The sequence below is a fragment of the Orycteropus afer genome, unplaced genomic scaffold (assembly GCF_000298275.1).
Source record: "Orycteropus afer afer isolate SDZICR_OR568_19922 unplaced genomic scaffold, OryAfe1.0 scaffold00009, whole genome shotgun sequence".
Classification (NCBI taxonomy): domain Eukaryota; kingdom Metazoa; phylum Chordata; class Mammalia; order Tubulidentata; family Orycteropodidae; genus Orycteropus; species Orycteropus afer.
In genome coordinates this window covers 9,046,258-9,053,527 of record NW_006921596.1, presented here as the reverse complement: position 1 = coordinate 9,053,527, position 7,270 = coordinate 9,046,258, and the positions used below count along the sequence as shown (strand labels likewise).

At 43.1% G+C, this 7,270-nt stretch overlaps 1 pseudogene; it reads right to left on the bottom strand.

The window, feature by feature from the left end:
- Nucleotides 1-4,443: 4,443 nt before the first annotated feature.
- On the bottom strand, nucleotides 4,444-5,289 carry LOC103202913 (annotated as a pseudogene).
- Between the last annotated feature and the right edge of the window lie 1,981 nt (nucleotides 5,290-7,270).

The window sequence follows — 7,270 nt, the reverse complement described above, 5'->3', positions numbered from 1 at the left end:
TCTCTTCCATCATCTATGAGTTAATTTCACATTGTTGTTATTAATTGCCATCAAGTCAGCTTTAACTCATGGCAGCCTCATGTATAACAGAAAGAAACTTGGCCCACTCCAATGCCATCTTCACGATCATCAGTATGTTTGAGTCCATTGTTGCGGTAGTTATGTAATGCCTTCTGACAGGAGAATCATCTTCTAGCCCTGTATCAGACAATGTTCTGTTTGCGATCCATATAGTTTTCATTGGCTAATTTTCAGAAGTAGGTCACTGGGCCTTTCTTCCTAGGTTCTCTTAGTCTGGAAGCTCCACTGAAACCTGTCCACTATGGGTAACCCTGCTGGCACTCAAAATACTGGTGGCATAGCTTCCAGCATCATAGCACACACAAGCCATCACAGTATAACAACCTCACAGATGAGTGATGGAATTTCACACTGGTCAAAGGCAATTCCATGTGTCAGCCCTCTGCCCTACAGAAGACATGAATGAAGGGAGCCTCCCAGCTTCCTGGTTCACCAAGAAATGGGCGCCCACACAGAGGCCGCTACCAAGATTTAAATGCTGAAGCAACATGTCCAGGACTGTCTTGATGCCGATCCCTCCCTAGCAAGAGTCTATAGTTTACAAAAATAAATAAGCATAAAAATCTTTGACCTGTAGAGTCTCTCAGCAACTGCACCAGAGGTTTCCTCTGAATCTCCCCTAGAGAATCTACTCAATTCACATTTTTCAAGAAAGATGCCCTTGTTTTGATTCTATTCAGCCTGACAACCCCAGGGAATATTCAGAACTCTGGAGACAGAAACAATATAAAGACAGTCATTTATCTCTGAAATAACAATTTGTATTTTCATATCTTTGATGCACAGTCTAATACTCAAATCAATAGGCCAATAGAGATTCACTCAGTGCAAGTTTAATAAGGAAAATAGTTTAAAAAAAATGATTTGGAGAGCTAGAGATATTATCTGCAGGTGTGTTAGGTTGTGGGGGTGGGGTTAAGTCGGCTCTTTCTTTTTTCCCCAATGTATTGAAACAGAGAAACTAAACTTCTGAGTTGATTATAATCACATGGAAATGGGAGCTTCTGGCTGTTTTCTGTAACCCCTCATCGCTCCTATCCTTGCCCCAATCAATACACATTTTATCTGCTCTGAAAACTCAACTTTCTGGCTGCAATTTAGGCTTCTTCATGCCTGGCCTGGCTTTGCAATAAAAAGGCATGGGTTTTGGCAGCCCAAAGCAAAGGCCTGTTCCAGAAGGTGAGTGGGCAAAATGGATGAAAATAAAATCCCTAAGACAGAGAATCCTGACGGTGTGGGGTGGAGGCCCAAAGCAGTTGAGCAGCAGGTGCAGCCTTTCCTTTGCAGACTCCATGTTGTGTCTTCCCCTCAGTAGTGCCATGATTCCCTGATGCCAGAGTCAAGCTCTGTACACCAAGTATTCTCCTTCTTATTCCTTGGGAATATGAAGTATAGTCATAAAACCTCCCTATCAATGGTTTGATGGGAACAATTGTCTTCTTAGATAGATAGAGAGATGGATAGATAGATATAGAGCTATGTAGATATATAGTCAGTGAATATTTGTTATTGTTGTTGTTGTTGTTGTTTGCCGTCAAGTCGGCCCCGACTCATAGCGACCCATCCTTGGGTTTCCAAGGCAGTATCACTATGGAAGTAGGATTGCCCAACCTTCCTTCCGAGGAGTGGCTGGTGGGTTTGAACCACCAGCCTTCTGGTTAGCAGTCAAGTGCCTTAGGCACTATGCTACCAGAGCTCCTGGATAGCAGAGAGTTTTTGGTTTGAGCAGCTGATTGACTAGATTTCAGTGAATATTAGGGAGTATCTACTGAGTACCCGGCACTGTTCTAGGTCCTGGGGACATACATTCTAGCAGGAGGAGACAGAAATAAACATGTGAACAAATAAACAATATCAGAGTGAAAGTGTTATAAAGTTCTATGAAGAAAAGTTACAAAGGGCTATGAGAAAGTGGGATAGCATTTCTTCAAAAAGAAAGGAAGAAAGGATATTTGAGCTATTGGTGGCAAGAAAAAGGCAGCCATGTGAAGATGTAGGGGAAGAAACTTCCATCAGAGAGAACTACAAGTGCAAAGACCCTTGGGTGGGAACTAGCTTGATTGGAAGAACAACGATGAATGTCTTCCTGGTTAGAGAATAGTGAGTGAGGGGAGAGTGGTATGAGACAATAAAAGAATTAGTCAAGATACAGATCACATAGAAATTTGTGGACTTTTAACAAATTGTGATGGGAAACAATTGTTCTGATTTATGTTTTGAAAATATCTTTCTGGCCACTACATGAATGATGGACTGCTAGAGGTGGGACAGTGTGGAGGAGTAGAGGCAGAGAAAACATTAAAAAGATATTACTGTAGACAGGAAGGGATGATGGACATTTGAACAAGGGTTGTAGCAGAGAGTAATGAACATATGGAATTGGGCTGTGTTTTACAGGTAGAGCTAATGGACATGGCTGATGCATTGAATATGGGAGAAATAAAAACAGAGGATTCAAAGATAACTCTTAGGTTTTTGGTTTGAGCAGCTGATTGACTAGATGTCTTGCCTAGCCTGAGGAAGACAGGAGAGAAACTAGGGTGCTGTCTCGGATGTCTAGTTTTTGAGATTTTTATTGACACCCAAGTAGAGACATCAGAAAGGCATTTAGATGTAAGAGTCAAGAGCTCTAGAGTTATGGGGAGTTCTAGGGATTTCAATTCTCTAAACCAGGCTTCTAACCATCTAGCTCTGAATTTCCTTCTTCTCATCAGCCCATATGGGGTCTTTGTGAAAATTATATAAATACTTCTTAGCTGGGAGACCTATTATAAAAATAATAATTTATTTATAAACAATAATTATTGTTCACTTCTTTAACAAATCCTCATTGAGTGCCTGTTATGTTCCCAAACCAAACTCACTGCCATTGATTTGGATGCGACTCATAGCAACCCCTCCTTGGGTTTCCGAGGCAGTACCACTACAGAAGTAGATTGCCTAACCTCCCTTCTGAGGAGTGGCTGGTGCATTTGAACTGCCAACTGTCTGGTTAGCAGTCAAATACCTTAGCACTATGCTACCAGAGCTCCTTGTTATGCTCCACGACTTCTGTTTAGTGCTGACTCAGTTACAATAAAGTGAACAAGGCTTGAAGCATGACCCTGACGTCAAGGTCAGAACACTCAGCCCTGGATTCTTGGTATGTATGAGACAATCTAGATTTTGTTTTTCTTGCTGAATGGCCAGTAAACATTAATGCTCTATTTATTTATTTTCCAGTTTGCTGTCCCAGAAGCTCATTTTGGAAGGGATCTTAAAGAGTCATTACTCAAATCTCCTCCAAGTGTTTGGCAAGAACAGATTTGCATACGTCCAATGATGTAGCACTTATTCTCTGTGCTCGTTGATGTGTTCTGATAGACCTCTGGAACTGGGGTGGGCCAGTAGATTCTCAGGAGGCAATGAAAGGCATGGGAGTTGAATTGCCAAACTTTGTGGGTAAGCAGTCAGTCTTGGTCAAAAAGTAAACAGGAAGCATTTAAGAGTACTTGAAGAGGGTCTGCAGAAGGGTTCCAAACTGTCTCTAGGACCTTTAATGTAGTGTTCCTTTACTTCCCACCAGGCCACACTTAGAAGCTGTTGGGTTTTAGTCCCAGCTGCCACATTTCTGGAAGAGGGTGACAAGGGTAGAATGAATAACTTTACACTGGAGATAATTTTGCTCACGTTCCCAGTTGTCTGCAGAGACAGATCTTTGTTAAGATTTATTACCCTCCTGAGACTGGCAGAGCCACACATAGCACTCACAACGTTTATTTATGGACTTCCTTCCCTGTCCGGAAAGAAAACTGTAACATCTTCACTCCTCCCTAGAAGAAAAGTCAATCCTTGGGACCTCTGTGTCTCCCATCCTGCCCACGGATGTTAGTTGTTTCTCACCTCCCTATCCCCGCCCCCATCCCCACCTGCTGTCATGCTTCAGATCTCCTGAGTCACTCAAGTTTTAATTTGGGCTAATCTCCACTCCTGACTCTGGTAGGTATGGTGGTGATAAATCAAAATGAGGACACAAGCTGTCAGTAATAAAGCAGCAGAGACTTGTCAGTCTAATCAACTGTATTAGCAGCAAGTCACAGGAAAGTCTCCTGCGGCTTTTCTCCCCTTTTCCTTGATGCCTCCCTTTAGTCTCCATGAAGTTGCCAGCAAAGCAGATGCAACCAAGCTGGAACTAAATTAGCAACAAGGAGGTGGGGATGAGGGGTGCTCTGTGTGGCATCCCCACTGGACAGCCACGGATACCATTGTGATCAGGGCTGATGAGGAGGGAGGCAGCGGCTTGGTTTCTTCAGGTGGGATCCTGAGAATCTTCTTCCCTGTGGAAGGGCTAAATGTGTGGCTTAGAAACACTGTGTATAACCTTCAGAATCCTGGAGCTAGAAGAGATGGAAAAACCCCATCTAAGCCAATGCTTTGCTTCAAGGCAGGTGAAAGCTTTTTTTTTTGTTTTTGACTGGATTCAGAGTTAGAGGTAGAAACTTTCAGAGAGGACAGCCTCTGTCTCTCGGCAATCTGTTCCTGGCATTTTTCTTTGGCCTCCTTCCTTCTCTTCAAAATCAAACGATTGGCATATTCTATGGCCTCTTCCTTATTTTTCTTAGTGCTCCATTTCTTCAGAGCACTACGCTGACATCTGTGTTGCAGGACATGTGGGATAACAAGACACTGACTCTTGGGAACTCTGGTCCTGGGTTTCTTGCCTTTTTTGCTTAGGGGCTTTCTCACAACATACTGGCAACATCATCTTCTTTAAAGAAATTGAAAAGTGTGTGGATTTTGCTAGATCTTTCAGCCCCCAGGCAACGAGGCACAGTAATATCAGTTAGTTCTGGAATACCCTTCTTCCCCCCACTTTTTTTTTTAAAAAACAATAATGAAGTTGAGAACACTCAGATTAACATCCACAATGCAACCCCAGATAGATTTGCACATTCTCTCTCCAGTTCTCCTTGGTCTGTAACAGGAATGCCCCATACTCAATAGCAGGTAGACATGGCCATGGGTCAAGACACCCTGCTTCATGGGAAAACTCTGTTTGTCGTTCCCACCATTGATTTGGACAACATAACCCTTCCATTCATCTCTGAGAGAATCAGCAGCAATTTCTGTAGCCATTTGCTTCTCATAAAAGGTATGAAGGTTGCATCCACCGTCCACGTCAATGAGTTTCTGACAGCCTGTGGCTGGGAAGGAGATGTTCAGCTTCATGGTGAAGCAGCTGATCACTGCTGCGGTGCCACAAAAAAGAGCAGGTGAAAACTCTTTAACAAGCCTTTTGACTTATTTAGACATGAGCTTTTCCAAAGGTAAATTGAAGGAGCTGGACTATATATTCTCCGAGGACCTTGGGGTGAATAGCATTTAACGATTCTACAAAGAGCCACCCCATTCAGGAAATTTTTGATCTTATTTTATTTTCCCTTTAAGAGGAACCTGGATGAAAGGACATTTCCAAACTCTGTTAAGATGCTTTGCTCCCCAATGTTATCCCATCACTTAATGTTGACATAACTGATGAGAAGGAAGTAAAGATAGGAGGTAGAAAAAGACAGATGGCAGAGGACTTGGCCCTTTGTGAAGTGGATAACTCTATGAGTAGGATCCTACACCACACTTTCCAATGTCCTGAAGTTCTGATGCAGATTTTCCCCCTTAGCCTAAGGTGGTTGGTTGGAAGAACCCTGGAAATGATCAGAAAGACTTTGAGCAGCTCAGCAGTTGTCAGATGGCCAGGGATGGTTTCCTTGGGCAAAGTGGAATAACCATCAATGGACACCCCTGGGGATAAAAGAACAGGGACCTTCTGACCTGTGCTTCTGCAACTCTAAATGGTGAGCAAGGAGATTAGTTTATAAATACACGGATAGTCTAAACTAAAGCTCAGTCTTCTTTAGAGACTTTACTGAAAGGAATTAGACAAAGATGCAGAACTGAACTCTAGACTGGTTCAACTATCAACTAGCTGCAGTGTTTTTAACAAGGTCATTATGCTATACTTTCTATCAGAGTGCCAAACTTATGCAGTACATATCATTTGGAGTGTCTGCTTAGACTACTCAGTCCATTTTTTCCTAAGAACCCCATGTACTCATATCACTGAGAACACTTCCCTCACAGTTACAGGTGATTGGACCAGGGATGAACAAGTGGCCTCACCTGGGCAAATCAGATTCTTGGCAATCTTTCCATATCAGAATTATACTTCAGGATTTTAAAATGTTGTGTAGTATTCCACAGGCTGGATAGACCATAATTCGGACTCATAGCGACCCTCTTTGGGTTTCCAGGGCAGTAAATCTTTATGGAAGTAGATCACCCAATCTTCCTTCCATGAAGTGGCTGGTGGGTTTGAACCACCAACCTTCTGGCTAGCAATCAAATGCCTTAGGCACTATGTCACCAGAGTTCCATAATTTATTTAGACATTCCCTGTTGCAGAGCATTTAGGCTGTAGCCCTCTCTTATTTTTTCAATTATAAACAGTACTGCAGGGAACTTCCTTGTACAAGCCTTTTAGGACATGAACAAGGGTTTCTCTGGGATACATAATGAGAACTGGAGGCCCTAGATCCCAAGAGATGGAGTCACTTCTATCCTTTCTGTCAGTCATAACACTCAAGGGATCCATGAGCCTTCTTTTTCCCCTTCCAGCCAACCATCAGTGCTGGTCCATGTCCATGCCTCACCTTGCAACCCACCTCCTGCTATCAGTCTCACCACTTGCCTGCCTTCAGTCCCACTCACCTCCTCCTGGACCATTGCCTCAGCTCCTCACTGCACACCCCTAAGCTCATTATTGGTTTCTATCTCTATCCTCTGCTAGAGAGACCCACAGGCTTCCCAATGCCCCAAGGGAAATTCCAACCCCTATCTATAACAGGATGGAACATTGCCCAGTCCTGGGCCAGTCTCACAATCCAATAACCTAGTCCATTATTCCAGTCACTGTGTCAATCCATCTCATTGAGGGTCTTCCTACTTTCCTCTGACCCTCTTTGCTACCAAGCACGATGTCCTTTTCCAGGAATTGGTCCCTCCTGGTAGCATGTCCAAAGTAAGAGAGACAAAATCTCATCATCCTTGCTTCTAAGGATTCCAACTGTACTTCCTCTAGGGCAGATTAGTTCATTCTTCTAGCAGTCCATGATATAGTCAATATTTTTCACCAACACAATAATTCAAATGCACA